At 37.0% G+C, this 21,412-nt stretch overlaps 1 protein-coding gene and 1 non-coding gene across 2 annotated transcripts in view; one reads left to right on the top strand and one right to left on the bottom strand.

Moving 5' to 3' along the window:
• The window catches only part of EPC2 (enhancer of polycomb homolog 2), a 121,043-nt gene that overhangs the window by 79,511 nt on the left and 20,120 nt on the right, over window positions 1-21,412 (bottom strand). The gene's annotated exons all lie outside the window — the stretch shown is intronic.
• Window positions 11,007-11,113, top strand: LOC121482183. The gene has a single exon (XR_005985539.1). It is a non-coding gene; the product is annotated as a U6 spliceosomal RNA (small nuclear RNA).

Here is a 21,412-nt window from a genome sequence, read left to right as displayed (position 1 = left end):
TGACACATTCTTGAATAAAACTATTTCAAAAATAATGAAAAAATCTTCAGTAATGAAAAAATCTTCAGTAATGAAAAATCTTCAATCTTAATCACTATAAATAAATGATCATAATAAAATAATAGTACTGATTATTATAAATTAATGTTATTACAATAAATGAAATGGCAAGAAAACTACTAAAATCAGACTTCAAAAACATCAGTGCAAAACATCAATGAAGCAACATTTTCAGAAACCTCAATGAATGAAAAATATGAACCAAGGATTTTACAGTCAGCTAAAAGCTAGTCTTAAAGTGAATTTAGTTTTAAAAATATATTTTATTTAAGCCACATCTACTCACCTACAACATTATCATCTCAACAATCAATTCAAAAATGTATGGCTATACTTTACATTTTCCTCCCATATCAGGTCTACAAAATCTAGTGTGTATTTTACATGCATGGAACATATAAATTCAGACTAGCCATATTTCAAGCACTTGAAAGCCACCAGTGACTACTAGCTACATACTGGATAGTATGGTCCATCTTCACCTTGGCTTCATCCAACCAAGAGATAACTGGTAAACTCTAGTAAAAATTTATACCCACACACCCACAAATCTCTCAAAGATGGGAAGAGAATTAAAGACTAATATACAAACATCTCCATAAAAAGTGGAAATAATGCAACTAAGAATGGAAGAAAAAATACAAACCTTCTCAAATATAAAATATAATCTTTTAAAATAAGAGCAAAAAGAGAGGGCCACCTGGTGGCTCAGTCATTTAAGTGGCCAATGATCTCAGTTCATATCAATAAATATCAATGGACTTATCTATAAAAACTAAAAAAATTTCAACTTGTCTGAATTATAAAATGAAAAAAATTTAAACTGGTCTCATAACCCAAGACTCAACTATACAGTGCGTATAAAAGAAACACACACACAAAAATGTGGTTCAGAAAAAGTAAAATTAAAGGAATGAATGGAAGTTTATCAGGTAATGGAAGACAGTAAGAAAAATGAGCAGATCCTCATTATCAGACATGTAGAGTGTAAGTCAAAGAGCATTAAGCATGACCCAAAAACCACAATCACAATAAAGGCTTTTAATACCCACATATCATTCATGCATGTCTGTATCTATAGGTTTTGGACATCCTATATGTATTTAATAGTTATCTATGCATCAAATGAAACAACCTTTTTATAAAGCAAAGCTACAACATATGCAAGGACTGATTAAAGACACACTAAGAGTATTAACTAACTTTAACACATGACTCGCAGCATAAGGTACAAAGAACAAAGAACAGCATGGGCCCAAGCATGGACCTAATTTAGTAAGACAGATCTTATAGCTATATATAAAACTTTATACCCAATGCTCCTTCTTCTCAAATACACAAGCAACTTTGATAAACATGATCATTTATCAGTTAACTAAAAAAATTTAAAAAATAGGGTATAATGAAGAGTAGAATAGACAAGGAAAGAAACAATTCTTTGAGCATATCTCTTGTACGGTTCTGAATTTTAAAACCATGTTAATGTTTAACATGCTCTAAAAAATAATTAAAATCAACAAGGATGTGAGGAGAAACCAAAATAGTGCACGAGAAACAAATAAATCTCACTTATTAGAAATGAATATTCATATAGCCACAATGAAGAGAACAGGAAACAAATTTTAAGTTCCTTTGGAACATAATGATTTGAAGCTCATCTGTAAAACTTAGATAATACATACTTCAAAGTTTTGTAATGATTATTTAAGTTAAAAACGTGTTCACAATAGTTCATGGCACATCTAAGAGTTTCTTTTTATTAAAACACATCACAGAGGTGCAATATTCAAAATACTGGAATTTTAAAAACAGGATAAAAAAATTTAGGAATTTTGACAATTAAAATGCTTTTTTTGACACCCATTCATAACATAAAATTCCCTGAAAGAAATGTCCCCAATCTGGGATGCCTGGGTAGCTCAGTGGTTGAGCATCTGCCTTTGACTGAGGGCGTGATCTCAGGGTCCAGGATCGAGTTCTGCAACAGGTTCCTTGCGGGGAGACTGCTTCTCCCTCTGCCCGAGTCTCTGCCTCTCCCTCTGTGTCTCTCATGAATAAATAAAATCTTGAAAAAAACAAAAATTCAAAGGAAGTCTGTTACCACTTCTAGCGTACACTTCTCCTAAGATTCTAGTCATAACCATGAAGGAAGAAAAAAAATACAGGCATGCAGATTGGAAAAGAAGACATAAAATTATTTGTACATGGTATCTTCATATAGGGGGAAAAATCCTAGGGAATCTCAACAGAGCTCCTAGAACTAAAAAGTGAATTTAACAATATCACAAGTCAGTATTAAACACTCAACTGTATTTCCACATATTGGCAACTGAAATATGAAAATAAAAAGCAGTAACATTACAATAGTATCCAAACTACTAAATACTTAAGAGATACAGGCCTAAGAAATAAATGTGTAAAACTTGCAAAACAACATAGAAAGAAGTATAGCATGTTCATGGACTGCAAGGGTCAATATTATTCCAAAAAACTTTACTTGGGTAAATTTTCCTCCAAATTATCTAAATTTCTAATAAATTCCAATCAAAACCCCAACAAGAGTTTTTTTAAAAAACAGAAATGGAAAAATTGATTCTAAAATTCATATAGAAAGGCAAAAGAAAAATAGCCAAAATCACCTTGAAAAAGAATAAATTTGAAGGACACACACAATCTGATTACAAACTAAATCATAAAGCTAAATTAATCAACACTGTCACTAACATAACATATAAAGCAACAGAAAACAACCACACAGAAGTCCAGAAATAGTCGTACACACATATAGAGAATGAATTTTAGACAAAGGTGCCAGCCAATTAATGAGGGAATTAAAGGAGGGTAAGGAGGGCAGGTACCTGGGTGGCTCAGTGGTTGAGTGGCTGCCTTTGGCTCAGGTTATGATCCCAGGGTCCTGGGATTGAGTCTAGGATCAGGCTCCCCATGGGGAGCCACTTCTCCCTCTGCCTATGTCTCTACCTCTCTCTTTGTGTCTCTCATGAATAAATACAATCTTTAAAAATAATAATGATGATGATAATAAACAACCAACCCAATTTTTTAACAAATTCAGTCAATGATTTAAACAGACATTTCACAAAATATAGTAAGGACCAGTAACTACTTGAAAAGATGTTCAACAACTTAAAAAAAAAAAAAAGACAAAGAAAAAAGATGCTCAATAACTTTACATCAGGAAAATGCAAAGTAAATCCACAGGTTTTGACTACATAATCACAAAATGACTAAAATTAAGAAACTGACAACACCAACTGTTGGTGTGTCACTGGAAAACTACTGGGCAGTTTCTCATGAAGTAAATAAATACATGCTTATTATGGGGTACCTGAGTGGCTCAGTCTGTTAAGCATCAGACTCTTGATTTCAGCTCAGGTCATGATCTGAGTCAGCTTGAGATTATCTCTTTCCCTCTGCCCTCCCCAACAAGTACTCTCTCTCTCTCTCTCAAATAAATAACTTTAAAAAATACGTACTTCTCACATCACCCAGCAATCCTACTAAATAAGTATGCACCCAAGAATTGAAATGCATGTCCACAAATAACTTGCACATGGATGTTAGCTGCTATTTTACTTACAACAGCCAAAAATTAGAAACAATACAAATGTGAGTTAACAGGTAAACAAAGTGAATACATTCATTCATTAGAACATTACTCAGGTAAAAAAATAATAATAATAATAATAAAAAGGGATGAAACTAATGATATGCACAACAATGATCTTTTTTTAATTAAAGATTTATTCATGAGAGACACACACACAGAGAGGCAGAGACAGGCAGAGGGAGAGAAGCAGGCTCCCTGCAGGGAGCCTGGTGCGGGACTGATCCCAAATCCCGGGATCACGCCCTGAACAGAAGGCAGACAACTGCTGAGCCACCCAAGCATCCTGTCACAATGCTGTATCTTGAAAGTATACTGAGGAGAAAGGGGAACCCTCTTATACTGCTGATGGGAATGAAAGCTGGTATAGTCACTCTGGAAAACAGTATGGAGCTTCCTCACAAAGTTAAAAATACAGCTACCCTATTATCCAACAATTGGACTACTAGGTATCTCCCCAAAAGATATAAACATAGTGATCTGAAGAGGCACCTGCACCTCAAAGTCCACAACAGCCAAACTATGGAAAGGAGCCCAGATGTCCACTGGCAGATGAATGGATAAAGAAGATGTGTATATTCTCTCTCTCTCTCTCTCTCTCACACACACACACACACACACACACACACACACACAAGAATATTACTCAGCCATCAAAAATGAAATCTGCAACAATGTGGATGGAAATAGGTGGTATGCTAAGGGAAATAATTCTATCAGAGAAAGACAAATACCACATGATTTCACTTCTTTTTTTTTTTAAGATTTATTTATTCATTCATTCAGAGAGAGCGAAGAGAGAGGCAGAGACACAGGCGGAGGGAGAAGCAGGCTTCATGCAGGAAGGCCGATGTGGGACTCGATCCCCGGTCTCCAGGATCACACCCCAGACTGCAGGCGGCGCTAAACCGCTGCACCACCGGGGCTGCCCACATGATTTCACTTCTATGTGGAATTTAAGAAACAAAATTGAGGCTCACGGGGAAAGGGAAGGAAAAATAGAATGAGACAGAATCAGACAGAAAGACAAACCATAAGAGACTCTTAACTGTAGGAAGTAAACTGAGGGTTGCCAGAGGGGGAGGGGGTGGTGGGAGGATACTGTAACTGGGTGATGGACATTACGGAGGGCAAGAGATGTGATGAGAACTGGGTGTTGTATGCAACTGATGAATCACTAAACACTACCTCTGAAACTAACGATATATGTTAATTAATGGATTTTAAATTTAAAAAAAAATTTTTTTAAATAAGTACACTTTAGGGAAGGAGTTTGGAGGATGGGCAAAAAACTAGGTGAAGGGGATACAAGGTACAAACTTCCAGTTACATAATATGTAAGTCACAGAGATGAAAAGTACAGCATGGGGAATATAAAAATATTGTAATAACATTACTTGGTGACTATACTTCCCATGTTGTACACTGAATAATAATGTATGGGATTGTGGAGTCACTATGTTGTATACCTGAAACTAATAGTACATTGTGTGTCAACTGTATTTGAATAAAAATTTTGGGACGCCTGGGTGGCTCAGCGGCTGAGCGTCTGCCTTCAGCCCAGGGCATGATCCTGGAATCCCGGGATCGAGTCCCACGTTGGGCTCCCTGCAGGGAGCCTGCTTCTCCCTCTGTCTGTGTCTCTGCCTTTCTCTGTGTCTCTCATGAATAAATAAATAAAATCTTAAAAAAAAATGAATAAAAATTTTTTGAAGTCCAAAAAAAATGCATAGAGAAATAACCAGACACAAGTGGCTAAATACTGTTATGTTCCCTTTATCTGATATGTGAGAACAGACAAAACTAATACACAGTGATCAAAATCAGATCATTAGTTCACTGAAATGGGGGTGGAGGATATGACTGCAAAAAGGGTTAAAGGGGACTTTTGTGGGTAATGAAAATGTTCTACTTTTGTTTGGAATGGTGATTACACAGATAATTTGTTTTTAAAAATAAAGAAACCACACACAAAATAAAGGTTTTATACTGTATGTAAATTACACTTCAATAAAGTTGATTTTTTAAAAAATTTTTTTTAAAGATTTTCTTTATTTATTCATGAGAGCGACACAAAGAGAGAGAGGCAGAGACACAGGCAGAGGGAGAAGCAGGCTCCACGCAGGGAGCCCGATGTGGGACTCGATCCTGGGTCTCCAAGATCACACCCTGGGCCAAAGGCAGGCACCAAACCGCTGAGCCACCCAGGCTGCCCTAAAGTTGATTTTTAAAAGGAAGAAAAGGGGTGGCTAGCGGGCTTAGCCAGTAGAACATGATCTCCGGGTCATGAGTTCAAGCATGACATTGGGCATAGAGCCTACCTAAAGTTTAAAAAAGAAGAGGAAGAGGAAGAAAGAAGAAAGAAGAAAGAAGAAAGAAGAAGAAGAAAAAAGAAGGAAGAAGAAGAAGAAAGAAGAAGGAGGAGGAGGAGAAGGAATAATAACATGATGAAACAAAGAGTTGATGTAAACAAAACATGCTGGAAAGACAATATTTACAATGCTGGTAAAATTGTGATGAGTAAAACCGACACTTTCAAGAATGAGTGCTAGTCAATGTGTTAAAGTGTAAATTGGTATAATCTGGAAAACAGTTTGATAAGATGTTTCTAAGCTTTAAATACATTGCCATGTAAGACTTCTTGAAAAATAATGACATCTGAAAATATTTATGCATTAAGTAGAAAAAGCAGAAAATAAAACCATATACTGAAGATAATCTCAAATATATTAAGGTACATAGAATGTTAAGATGCTAGCATGAGGGGAATCTCTGGGAGGCTCAGCAGTTGAGCATCTGCCTTCAGCTCAGGGCGTGACCCCAGGGTCCCGGGATGGAGTCCCACATTGGGCCCCCCACATGGGAGCCTACTTCTCCCTCTGCCTGTGTCTCTGCCTCTCTCTCTGTGTCTCTCATGAATAAATAAAATCTTGAAAAAAACCCAAAAAGATGCTGCCCTGAGGGCGCCTGGGTGGCTCAGTCAGTTAAGTGTCTGCCTTCAGCTGAGTGAGGTCAGGATGCCAGGGTCCTGAGCCAGGTCAGGCTACTCTCTTCCTCTCTCTTCCTCCTGCTCATGTTCACGCATGCTCGCTCGCATGCTCTCTCTATCCACCCCCTCTCTCAAATAAATAAAAACATTTTTAAAAAGATGATACATGAATAAATATAGAATTTTGAAAAAAGGCTAGTAAGAAATGTGCCTATGTATTAACTAGTGAAACTATAGATGGTCTCTAATTTTCTCCTCTACATTTTCTACAATTTACTCAAATAGTATGTATTACAAAAAGCAATCAGTGTCAATCTTTAAAACTACTGATCAGGGGACGTCTGGGTGGTTCAGTGGTTGACTGTCTGCCTTTGGCTCGGCTCCTGATCCTGGGGTCCTGGGATCGAGTCCCACATCGGGCTTCCCTAGAAGAGCCTGCTTCTCCCTCTGCCTGTGTCTCTGCCCCTCTCTCTGGGTCTCTCATGAATAAATAAATAAAATATTTTTTAAAATAAAACTACTGATCAGGTATCTCTTCCACAATCAAAAGACAGAGATGGAGGAAGACAAAAGAAAAAAGATTCCAGATAAGTAATTTTCTTATTCTAATTAAACCTGCTTCTCTTCTGGTACTTTCTAAATCTGATTCTCAGTCCTGGCAGCATATTAAAGTCCCCTGGAAACGCCAAAAATGGACTACATGAGAGAAAATAGTTAAAAAGATTCAGCAGCTGACTTCCACGCCAACAAAGATGAAAGGCATGCAGTGGAATATTAATCAGCTATGAAAAGGAATGAAGTACTACACCATGCATGAATCTTTAAAACACTGTACAATGTGAAAGTCATCAGATATAAAAGGCCACATACTATTTAATTCCATTTACAGGAAATGTCCAGATATAGGCAAATCCACAGAGAAATTAAGTGTGTAAGTGGTTGTCAGGGAGTGGCAGAGGTTGTAGGATGGAAAATGACTAAGGTATGGGATTTCTTTTTAGGGTGATAGAAATGTTCTGGAACAATATAGTTATGATGCTGTAGAACAATGAATATAGTAAAAACCACTGAATTGCACACTTTAATATGGTGAATTACATTATATGAATTTTAGTTTTTAGTAATTGCAAGGGAACCTGAGTGGCTCAGGTCATGATACTAGGGTCCTGGAATGGAGCTCCGCATCAGGCTTCCTGCTCAGTGAGGAGCCTGCTTCTCCCTCTGCCATTCCCCCTGCTTGTGTACACGTGGTATCTCTCTCTCAAATAAAATCTTTTAAATTGCAAAGAAATAAAGAGGTGAAGTAACAAGGATTGAATTCACCCTTCTATACCTGAAGCAACAAAAAAGTCTGAAGAGAGTTGAAACAATGGTTTTCCAAATATTGGACAGTAGGCAATGAAAGACAACGAATACTTAAAAGTAAACAAGGGCAGCCCCTGTGCACAGTGGTTTAGCGCCACCTGCAGCCCAGGGCGTGATCCTGGAGACCCTGGATCAAGTCCCACGTCAGGCTCTCTGTATGATGCCTGCTTCTCCCTCTGTGTCTCTGTGAATAAATAAATAAAATCTTTAAAAATAAATAAATAGGGATCCCTGGGTGGCGCAGCGGTTTGGCGCCTGCCTTTGGCCCAGGGCGCGATCCTGGAGACCCAGGATCGAATCCCACATCGGGCTCCCGGTGCATGGAGCCTGCTTCTCCCTCCGCCTGTGTCTCTGCCTCTCTCTCTCTCTCTCTGTGACTATCATAAATAAATAAAAATTAAAAAAATAATAATAAAAAATAAAAAAAAATAAAAAAATAAAAATAAATAAATAAATAAATAAATAAATAAATAAATAAATAAATAAAAGTAAAACAAAACAAACAGTCCCTACAATTGCCTCAGCTTACTATCCTGGAAAAGGTTCTATGCCATGGAGCATGAAAGAGAAGTAAGACAGAGCCTAGAAGACTTCATGAATTGAAGAGACAGAAACAAGAGTCTAAGAAAATGAAAGCATCTAAGCTTCATAAGACAGAGTACCAAAAGGGAAGGTTCTGCAGAGAGAACCCAGGAGATCTGCAGAGTTCTCTGTAGTATTCGGCATAGTACTCATCAGCACATTGTGAATAAACTACCTAACACTGGAGAAAGAACTATCTATCCCCCAAAGGATTAAAAGGAAAAATGCCTGTCAGGGCCAAGAAGAGCACCTGTTCCCACCAACTAGGCTAGAGAAAAAGACATGCTACACGTAGGGGAACAAGGTAAGTATGACACAGAATTTCTCATCAGAAACAATGCAAGTGGGGGCACCTAGGTAGCTCAATCGGTTAAGCATCTGCCTTCAATTCAGGTCATGATCTTGGGGACCTGGGACTGAGCCCCATGTTGGGCTTCCTCTCAGCAGGGAGTCTGCTTCTCCCTCTTCCCTCAACCTTCTCTTGTGCATGCTACCTCAAATAAATAAATAAAATCTTTTAAAAAGAGAGGAAGAGAGATACAATGCAACTGAGAAGACTGGAACACCATTTTCTAAATAGTAGAAGAAAAAAGTGTCAAGTTAGAATTCTATATCCAGCAAAAATATTTTCAAAAACAAAGCTGACATTAGAGATTAAAGATCTGTTATACAATAATGCACACATAGTTAGCAATATTGTAACTTACTTACATATATAAACCATTAAAAGGGTAAATTTGTTATGTGCCTTACCACACACAAAAACGGAGAAAGAACATTTTTAGACATGTAAAAGCTGAAGTACTCGTCACCAGCAGGCCCACAATACAAGAAATGATAAGAGAAATCCTTTTGGAAAAAGGAAGATGATACCTGATGGAAGTCTGGATATAAAACAAACTGATGGAAAGGAGTAATCATAAGGATAAATACCTAATCTTTCTCTTTTCATTTTAAAGCATTTGAAAAATAACTGCTATTTAAGTAAAAATAATAAAAATGTGCTATAGGATTTATTACAAGTGTAAAATGTATAGAAACAATAGCATAAGGTTTGGGCAGGGAGAAATGGAAATACACTATCATAAGGTTCTTACACTGTACAATACACTGTATGTGTATCACTTGAAGATTGTGATAAAGATATACAGCTAATTGCCTGATGACTCAACTTATAATTTTTTTCACTTTACAACAGTTTGAAAATGATATGCACTCAGTAGAAACCATACTTCAAAATTTGAATCTTGATCTTTTCCTAGCTAGCAATATGTGGTACAATGCCCTCTTGTAATGCTGAGCAGAAGCAATGAGTTAGGGATGCCTGGGTGGCTTAGCGGTTGGGCGTCTGCCTTCGGCTCAGGGCGTGATCCCGGGTCTGGGGACCCAGTCCGCATCAGGCTCCCCGCAGGGAGCCTGTTTCTCTCTCAGTCTATGTCTTCATGAATAAATTTTAAAAATCTTTTTTTTTTTATTTATGATAGTCACACAGAGAGAGAGAGAGAAGCAGAGACACAGGCAGAGGGAGAAGCAGGCTCCATGCACCGGGAGCCCAACGTGGGATTCGATCCCGGGTCTCCAGGATCGCGCCCTGGGCCAAAGGCAGGCGCCAAACCGCTGCGCCACCCAGGGATCCCTAAAAATCTTTAATAAAAAATAAAATTAAAAAAGCAGTGAGCTACAGCTCCCAGTCTATCATACAATCATGACAGTGAACAGCCCATACATTTGCAACCATTCTGTACCCATACAACAATTCTGTTTTTCACTTTCAGTACAGTATTCAGTAAATTATATGAAATATTCAAAACTTGACTATAAAAGACTTTGTGCTAGTTGACTTCACCCAACTATAGGCTAATATAAGTGTTCTGAGTACAGGTTTTAGGCTAAACCATCATGTTCAGATTACATACATTAAATACATTTTGACTTACAATATTTTCAACTTACAATGTGTTTATTAGGACATAACCTCATTGCAAGTCAAGAAAGATCTGTATATCGTAAACTATAAATCAGAATTTCTCAATCTTGGCACTAATGACAATCTGGGCAAGATAAGTCTTTGTTGTGGGAGGCTGCCTTGTGCATTGGAGGATGTTTAGCAGGAGCACCCCTGACTTCTACCCATGATATGTTGGTAACACACCCCACCTGCTACAGTCTGAAAATAAAAAATGTTTCCAAATGTCCCCTGGGAAATAAATCAGACTCTTCGGACAACCATGCCCTGTATCAATCACTTAAACAAAAGACAAAAAAAAAGTTACAGCAAATAAGCCCAAAACAGATAAAACAGAATCATTAAAAAAAAAAAAAAAAAAAAAAATCCAAAAGAAGGCAGAATAAGAGAGAAAGAAAACAACCAGAAGAAACAAAATAGTGCTTGCTTTGGTAGCACATACACTAACACTGGAATAATACAGGGAAGATTAGCATGGCCCCTGCACAAGGATGACATACAAATTCACGAAGTGTTCAGTATTTTTTAGGGGCGCCTGGCTAGCTCAGTTGGGAGAGCATGCAACTTTTGATCTAGGGGTTATAAATTTAAGCCACATACTGGTACAGAGCCTACTGAAAAAAGAAAGAAACAGAAAACAGCAGATGACAGAGTGAAACCTAATCATAACGAAAACCATATTAAATCTTACTGAACTAGGAATAGAGAGAGGTGTGTGTCAATTCCACAGACTATCTACAAAACATCTATAGCTAACATCATAGTTAACGGTGGGAAACTTGAAGCTTTCCCACCAAGTAAGTTACAAAGCTAGAATGTCCCTTCATCACTTTGTTTCATCATCATACCGAAAGTTCTAGCTAGTAAAATAAGACATGAAAAGGAAATAAAAAGTATACAGACTGGGAGGAAAAAAAAGACAAAACTTTGTTTACAGATATTATGATCATCTATGCAGAAAATCTGAAGGAAATGACAAAATATTCCTCAAACTAGTAAGTGATTATAATAACAAGGCTGCAAGATTCAAGGCTAAAATACAAAAGTAAATCACTTTCCTACATACCAGCAAAGAAGAAGTAGAATTTGAAACTAAAAATACAATAGTTTATTTACCATAGTATCTCCCAAAATGAAATACTTAGGTGTAAATCTAACAAATATGTACAATATCTTGAGGGAAAACTACAAAGTTCTGAAAAACAAATGCAGAGAAAAACTAAATAAATAAATATTTCATGTTCATGGATAAGAAAACTCAGTAAGTCTTCAACAAGGGGTACCTGGTTTGCAGTCAGTTAAGCATGTGACTCGGTTTCAGTTCAGGTCATGATCTCAGGATAGTAAGACTGAGCGCTGCCACGTCAAGCTCTGCGCTCAGCACAGAGTCTGCCTAGGACTCTCTCTCCCACTCCTGCTGTCCCTCCCCACCATGATCATCCTCTCATAAATAAATAAACAAACAAACAAATAAGATTTTTAAAGTCTTCTACAAATGGTGCTTGGAAAACTGTGAGAAAAAAAAAAAAACTGTGGGCATCCACATGCTAAATTATAAACCTAGACACAGGTCTTACAACTTTACAAAACTTAATACAAAATGGATCATAAACCTAAATGTAAAATGCCAAAATTCCTATAAAACAACACAGAAGAAAATCTAGGTGACTTTAGGTATGGCAAAGACTTATTTTATTTTTTTAAGATTTTATCTATTTATTTGAAAGAGAAAGAGAGCACAGTGGGGAGGAGCAGAGGAAGAGGGAAAAGCCCAGGACCCTGGGATCATGACCTGAGTCCAAGGCAGCCACTCAATGGACTGAGCCAACAGGCACCCCTGGCAATGACTTTTTAAATACAACACCAAAGACACCAGTCATGAAAGAAACTGGTAAATTAGACTTCATCAAAATTAAAAACTTCTGTGGAAAAAAAACACTTAGAATAAAAAAAAGTGCAAAGATAAGCCACAGACTGAGGAAAAGAACCTGATAAAGGACTGTTATCCAAAACATACAAAGAACTCTTAAAACTCAACAATAAGAAAACAAGCAACCTGATTAAAAAATGGGCAAAAGACCTTAACACACAATTTATCAAAATAGATAGACACATGGCAAATAAATATATGGAAAAAATGCTCCATACGGCTTATCAGGAGGGAAAAGCTAATTAAAATGAGATACCACTGCACATCCATTAGAGAGCCGAAATTCAGAACACTGACAACATTAAATGCTGGCAAGTATGTACAGCAACAAGAATTCTCATTCATTACTGGTGGTGATGCAAAATGGTAAGGGCCACTTTAGAAAACAGTTTGGCAGTTTCTCATCAAATTAAACATTCTCTTAGCATATACTCCAACAACTGCACCCTTGATACTTAAGCAAAGGAGCTGAAAACTTGTGACCAAATAAAAATCTGCCCATGGGTATTTACAGCAGCTTTATTCATAATTATCAAAATTTGAAAGAATCAAGATGTCGGGCAGCCCGGGTAGCTCAGCGGTTTAGCGCCGCCTTCAGTCCAGGTCGTGATCCTGGAGACCCGGGATCGGGTCCCATGTTGGGCTTCCTGCATGAAGCCTGCTTCTTTGTCCCTCTGCCTGTGTCTCTGCCTCTCTCTCTGTGTGTCTCGAATGAATGAATAAATAAAATTAAAAAAAAAAAAAAAGAATCAAGATGTCCTTTAGGCAGTGAGTAGATAAACAGTGGCACATCCAGACAACAGGCTATATTATTCAGTGCTAAACAGAAATGAGCTATCAAGCCATGAAAGGCCATGGAGGAACCTTAAATGCATACTAGTAAGTGAAAGAAGCCAATTTGAAAAGGCTAGTACTGTAGGATTCCAACTAAATGATGTTTTGCAAATACAAAATAGAGACAGTAAAAAGATCAGTGGCTGTGGAGGTATTGATAAACAGGTGGAACACAAAGGGTTTTTAGGGCACTGAAAATACTGTGTATCATACACACAGTAATGACAGATACATGTCATACATTTGTTTGAATCCATAGAATGTTAATGTAAACTATGGACTTTGGGGGTTATAATTTGTCAATGTAAGTCCACTAATTGTAACACTCATGGGGAATGCTGATGATGGGGGAGGCTATGTATGTGTAAAGACAGGGGATATATGGGAAATCTCTGTACATTCCCCTCAATTTTGCTGTGAACCTAAAGCTGTTCTAAAAGTGTAAAATCTTACCCCAAAGATATAGATGCAGTGAAACAAACACCAGGACACCTGCACCCCAATGTTTATAGGAGCAATGTCCACAACAGCCAAACTGTGGAAGGAGCCTAGGTGCCCATCGAAAGACAATGGATAAAGAAGCTGTGGTATATGTATACAATGGGATATTACTCAACCATTAGAAACGACAAATACCCACCATTTGCTTTGACGTGGATGGGACTGGAGGGTATTATGCTGAGTAAAGTAAGTAGACTGGAGAAGGACACACATTATATGGTCTCATTCATTTGGGGAATATAAAAAATAGTGAAAGGGATTAAAGTGGAAAGGAGAGAAAATAAGTGGGAAAATGAGAGAGGGAAACGGAACATGAGAGACTCCTAACTCTGGGAAACGAACAAGGGGTAGTGGAAGGGGAGGTGGGCGGGGGTTAGGGTGACTGGGTGATGGACACTGAGGGGGGCACTTGACGGGATGAGCACTGGGTGATATGCTATATCAGTATGGCTTCTAGCCAAACTGATTAGGGATATGCTATATGTTGGCAAATTGAACTCCAAACAAAAAAGTTAAAAAATAAAAAAATAAGGGGTGCCTGGGTGGCTCAGCGGTTGAGCACCTGCCTTCAGCTCAGGGCATGATCCTGGGGTCCCTTGATCGAGTCCCGCATCGGACTCCCTGCATGGAGCCTGGTTCTGTCTCTGCCTTTCTCCCTCTGTGTCTCTCAAGGTAAATAGATAAAATCTTTTTTAAAAAATTAAATTAAAATTAAAAAAAATAAAAAATAAAAAGTGTAAAATCTTAACATGATTAGAAAATCATGTTAAATGCAAATGATGTCAACACCACTGTTAAGACAGAGACTATGAGACTAGATAAAAACAAGTAAATCCTTATTATAAGCTGCCTTTGAATTGCAGCTTGAATACGAAGAAAACACATTTTGAATATAGATTTAAATAGGTTAGAACCTAAAAATATATATATATATACACTACGTTAACACTAGTCAAAAAGACTTTGTGTGACCGTATTGGCATGCAACATAGATTTCAGAGCAAAGAATATCACCAAGGGTCTATTTCATTGAGGCCCCTGGCCGGTTTAGTTGTTAATAGCATGTGGCTCTTGATCTTGGGGTCATGAGTTCAAGTCCCATGTTAGGTGCAGACATTACTAAACATACTAAAGAAAAGTTTATTTCATCATATTTAAAGAAATCAGTCAACAGGATATAACAACCCTACTCATTTATGTATTCAATAACAAAGCTTCAAGATACATGAAACAAAAACCAGTATAATTTCAAAAGTAAACAAACCCACAATTACAGAGGTTTTAATACCATACTCTCAATGATAGATAAAACAAAGAGAATCAGCAAAGATACTGTAAACTATAACACTAACAGCTAACTTAACCTGATTTTTACAGAATGCTCCATCCAACAAAGGCAGCATATACCTTCTTTTCATGTTCACAGGAATCATTTACCAAGACAGAACATACTCTGAAAAGCATATTACAAATTTCAAAAAAGTCTACAAGAATTAAAGAAAGAAAGAAAGAAAGAAAAGAAAAGAAAAGAAAAGAAAAGAAAAGAAAAGAAAAGAAAAATGAAATTCCTAACAGAAAGATTTCTGTGAAACCACTAAGTATCTGGAAACTAAGTAACATATTTCTAAATAACCCCAGGGTCAAAGAAGAAATCAAAAGAGAAATTAGTATCTTAAAATGAATGAAAATTAAAACAAAAAGTTGCAAGATACACTAAAACAGCACCTAGGAGGAAAGGTACTGCACTCAATACTTATATTAAAATAAAGGTCTCAAATCAATGACCTTAACTTCCACCATAAGCAGCTAGAAAAAGAGCAAATTAAACCCAAGTAAGTAGAAAAAAGGAAATGATCAAAATCAAAGTGGAAATCAATGAAACCTAAACAAAGCCTACTGAGAAAAACTGATTAAACCAAAAGCTAGTTCTTTAACAAAATCAATAGAATTGATAAACTTTTAGCCATACTGATTAGGGAAAAAGTGGGAAGACACAAACGACCAATGTCAGGAGCAAGAGAGGAGACATTACCTTAGAGAGTATCATGAACTTCTTGTCAATAAACTCATCAATAAAGTGAAAAGGACAAACTCCTTGAAACAAACTTTTACCAAAGCCCACTCAGAAAGAACAGAAACTGAACTATAGTTAAAAATCCTTCATACAAAGAAAACTCCAGGGACAGATGGCTTCATTGGCAAATTCTACAAAATATTTGAGGAGAAAATAATACCAACTCTGTGCAAATTTTTCGGTAATACTGAAGTGTTAGGAATACTTCCCAATTCATTTTATGAAGCCAGTATTATTCTGATACCAGTAACAGAAAAAGACATTACAGGAGAAGAGAACTACAGACAAATATCCCTTGTGAACATAGATGCAATCATCCTAAATAAAAATTTAGCAAATAGAATCCAACATGCTAAAAGAATAAAACCTAACCAAATGAGGTTTATCCCAGGAATGCAACATTTCACCAGATTGATTCTTTAAAAAGCCATGATCATTTCTATACACAGAAAAAGCATTTGCAAAATCCAACATCTTTTTAAAACTTTCTCAGAAAACCAAAAATATAAAAAGGAATGTCTTCAATCTGATAAAGGGGGATCTACCAAAAACAAAAGTCCCATCATACTTAAGTGAAATACCGAATGCTTCTCTCCTAAAATTAGGAAGATACTCTAAATATGGTCTTTGTAAGTAAAGTGATATGTTTTTTGTTAATTTTTGGCTCCCAGGGATCCCTGGGTGGCAGCAGCGGTTTAGCGCCTGCCTTTGGCCCAGGGCGCGATCCCGGAGATCCGGGATCGAATCCCACGTCGGGCTCCCGGTGCATTGAGCCTGCTTCTCCCTCTGCCTGTGTCTCTGCCTCTCTCTCTCTCTCTCTCATACTGTGCCTATCATAAATAAATAAAAAATTAAAAAAAAATTTTTTGGCTCCCAAAGAAATACATCAGCTTTAGCTAAAAATCAATGAACAGGCACATTACTAAGGTTCTTTTTTTTCTATAGAACTGGACTTAAAGGCATTTATCAACTAAACAGATAAATATCTATTTGCATAAATTCCTTTTAGAATTTAATAACACAGTAAAGATTTTTCTCTTCTGAAAAGCAGCTGTGTTAAATTTTCAATGAATAAGAACTGAATCACCCATAGCTTCTCTATCTTAACTGCCTGTGGGGATATGAAGAAGAAAGGGGGATGAGGAGACTTTAATGGCCAGATAACTGCTATCTTAAAACAGAAATGTAAAAGTGAGAGCAATCTTATTGTATACAAATATCTTTTCATACCCATTTTAATTCTAAAATACCTGACTTACAAATCAACTTTTGGAAAACAATCCAATTAGAAGTTACATAACACTAATGACTTCCACTTCATAAAGTTAGCAAATGTTTACTCTTTCGTTATCTAATTGTTGCTTTTCTGAAAACTTGTTTTAAATTGAGAATTGCCCAATGCTGATTAAAACCATGACCTTCAACATAATTGAGGAAGGTGACAGTAACATCAATGGCTGGCCTGCTCTTAAGTATCCAAGCAACAACAGAAATAAGCAATAGCAGAGAAAATTCAGAACAGTAAGCAAAATAAATCATTAACACAAGGCTTTAAAAAGCATTATTTGATATCCGGCTAATTTGTCTAGTGATTAACAAAGTCATTTCTGATATTATTTTGCATTTCTTAAATACTAACAGGAGAGAGACAGCACTCTTACAGAAAATTTCAAGATGCCTGTATGTGAAAACCACCAAGAATTAGATCACTTGTTATGCAAAGTAAAAATAAGAACATAAAAAAAAAAAAAGGTAGCAAATGGATTCATTCACCCAAGAAATGACACAAAATGAAAAATGAATCTCACCCACAAAAGAACTGTGCCAGGCAACAGAATTCCATACTTGAAAAAATGCTTGGGAAGCAATTCCTCCAGAAACTACAAAATTTGAAATAGGCAACAGACAAAAACACTTTACTGCCATAAGTAAAAATCACTATGAAAGAAGTAATCATTGTGGTGGGGGCACAGAATACACTTATCAATATCACCTATCAGACTTAAAAACATCCAGCATCTCCCAGACCCATTTGAGAATTTTATATAAGCATATCCAAACCCTCAGATGTTAGAGAAAAAAAAAAGTTTGAGAACTACTGCTTCAAACCAGAGATTCTGAAATTTTAATGTGCATTTGAACCACCTAGCGATCTTTTTAAAATGCATGTTTTTGATTCAATAGGTGGGACTTAAAATTAAGCAATTTTAACGAACTCCTAAGTAATGCCATATCCACAGACCAAACTCTGAATAGCAAGGTTCTCAACCATGCAACTCAGAAAAGGTATCTTTATGATATAACCGCTCTGGAAAACAGTTTAACAGCTCTTTAGAAAAGTTACAGAGTTTTAATATACTCACCATACAACCAAGCCATTTTATCCCCAGGTATTTACTCAAAACAAATGAAAATAGATGTACACAAATGTTCATAGCCAAAGACCAATCAACAAGTGAGCGGATTGATATACTCGTAAAATTTACTCAGCGATAAAAATTCTCAGCATGAATTATTGATACATGGTATAATAAGTATGAATCTCAAATAATTACACTGAGTGAAAGAAACCAGACCAAAAAGAGTATATGCTTTAGGCTCCATTTATATAAAAAGTCTAGAAAATGCAAACCACTAATCTACAGTGACAGCATATCAGTGTTTGCAGAAGGACAGGAAGCTTATAAAGGAGCATGAGGAAATAACTTTTAGAGGTGATGGTAATGTTCATTAATCTTGACTGTAGTAACAATGTTTTTACAGGTGTATACAAAGGTCAACAAATTGTACACGTTAAGTATATTCAGTTTATTCATCAATAAATCCATTTTAGAAAGAGATCTTCCAAATCCAAACTTCCAGCTAAACAAAATAATGTCACTATAAATATATAACTTCTAATTTTTGAAACTTCATATAATACTACAGTAACAAGAAATATATATTCAGGGCAGCCCGGGTGGCTCAGCAGTTTAGCACCACCTTCAGCCCAGGGCGTGATCCTGGAGACCCGGGATTGAGTCCCACATCAGGCTCTCTGCATGGAGCCTGCTTCTCTCTCTGCCTGTGTCTCGGCCTCTCTCTCTCTCTTTCTCGCTCTCTCAAATAAATAAAATCTTAAAAAAAAAAAAAAAGAAAGAAAGAAATATATATTCAGTCTTTGTCCCCATTCCTGACACAGAGCTCCTAAAACTCTTGGAATTTCCTAAGTGGTAAGTGTGTCTTGATATTCCTAAACAAATCCCTTTCAAACACATCTGAGTTTATGTTATGAGGTCACTTTCGGAAAGCACCTACAGATGGGGTCTTTGCCAGGAGAATCAATCATGTGACTTAGAGGGTTGGAACTTTCAGTCCTACCGCCTAATCTCTGGGAAGAGGAGAAGGGCTACAGATTGCAGATCAATCACCAGTGGCTAATGATGTAATCAATCACACCTATATAACGAAGCCTCCTTAAAAAGCCCTGAAAGGAATAGGTTTAGACAGGTTACAAGCTGATGTATACACAGAGCTGCCAGGAGAGTGGCATGCTTCAAGAGGGTATGGACACTCCATGCCCATTTCCCCATATACTGCCCTATGCACGTCCTTCTGCTGGATTCTTCCTGAGTTTTATTGTTTTATAATAAATCAGTAATCCACCAAGTAAAATGTGTCTGTGTTCTGTGAGCCAGTTTAGCAAATTAATTGAGCCCAAGGAGGGGGTAATTGGATACTCCAATCTATAATCAATTGGTCAGATGCACAGGTGACAACCTGGACTTATAACTGGCTTCTGAAGGTGGGGGAGGGGAGCAGTCTTATAGAATTGAGCCCCTAACCTATCGGATCAGACGTTATCTCCAGTGTCAGAATTGAGCTAAATTGTAGGGTATTCCCTGGTGTCAGAGAATTGCTTGGTATAGGGAAAAAACCCAAACGCTGGAATGAAGGTCCGAATTAGATATATGCAACTGTATGCATATTACCAAAAATAAGAGCCTCCCTCTTGGGATGGGGTGGGCAGTGGAAAGTGACTCAGAGGGCCCTTTAGGATCTTTCTTAACTCCAAGTAACCACTGAAAACATGTACTATAGGTAAGAAAGCCAGTGGTAATCCAGTAATAGAATACAACTTAAGAAATCTTAGTCTGTTCAATAAAACCTGAAATTTTGCTAAAAACATGGTATTTGTAAAATACAAAACTACAATTAGACACCTTTTGAGGGGCCAGACTCACTCCCACCAATGTCCACTCTCTCCCCAGAAGTGGGTTAACATCCTCAAATTGTTAAATCATCTCACCTTACACCAAACCAAAGACCATCAACTAAATCAGGCTAGATACCTTATCTGAATTAGGCCAATCATATTCCATCTCCTGGAAAGTTAGAAATGAGAGTGAATCACTATTCTCAGCCAGAGTTGGTTGCTTAAATAGATATAAATTTAGTCAGAAGTTACAGAGTGGCCACCTTGGGTCAATGAGAGGCCAAAACCTGTATGTAATTCCTTTTACAGAGAAGAACGCAGTAAGACTAAAAACATTTTTTAGAAGAGTAATACTTCATTACTAAATGGAGTTTATTCCACAAATGTTGGGATGTTTCGGTATTATAATTCATTGATAATAAACAGATCTGAAGGAGAAATTTCCATAAATTCCAAAAAGGCAGATCCCTGGGTGGCTCAGCAGTTTAGCGCCTGCCTTCAGCCCAGGGCATGATCCTGGAGTCCCAGAAGCGAGTCCCATGTTGGGCTCCCTGCATGGAGCCTGCTTCTCCCTCTGCCTGTGTCTCTGCCTCTTTCTCTCTCTCTCTCTCACATAAGTAAATAAATAAAATCTTTTTAAAAATAAAAATTAAAAAAAAAATCCAAAAAGGCATTTGAAAATATTAGAGATTCATTTGTGATAGAAACACTGGAGATTTGACATACACTTTTGTGAATTATATATATGTTTATAATACCTATTAGATCTACTTCAGTTTTCTTTAATTTTTGTTTTTTTGAGAAAGAGAAAGCTGTGTGTGAGCACAGCGGGGGGCTAAGGGAGAATCTGAACAAGGCTCCACACACAGGGCAGAGCCAGCTTGATCTCATGACCCTGAAATCATGATGTGAGCTGAAATCAAAAGTCAGATGCACAACCAAACGAGCCACCCAGGTGCCCTCCCTATTTTATTTTCTAACATCTATAAATCAATCCAGGGAAATTTACATCTTATTTACTGGAGAAACGCTAGAGGCAGTCACAATGAAGTAAGAAACAAAATAAAGATGCCCAGTATCTTCACTACTATTAAACATGGAATGGAAGTCATTTCCAACAAAAATTTTAAATAAGGGAAGGCAATTAGAAGGATACTATTTGGAAATGGGAGAAGTAAACTATCTCTGTGAGCAAGTCATATGTTACCTTTATCTCAATAACCCAAGAGAATCAATGCAGAAACAAGTATAATCAGGTAACTTAAAGTCACAAGATATAAAATTAACATAT

The sequence above is a fragment of the Vulpes lagopus genome, chromosome 24 (genome assembly GCF_018345385.1).
Source record: "Vulpes lagopus strain Blue_001 chromosome 24, ASM1834538v1, whole genome shotgun sequence".
NCBI classification, from domain to species: domain Eukaryota; kingdom Metazoa; phylum Chordata; class Mammalia; order Carnivora; family Canidae; genus Vulpes; species Vulpes lagopus.
This window is presented reverse-complemented; position numbering and strand designations above follow the sequence as displayed.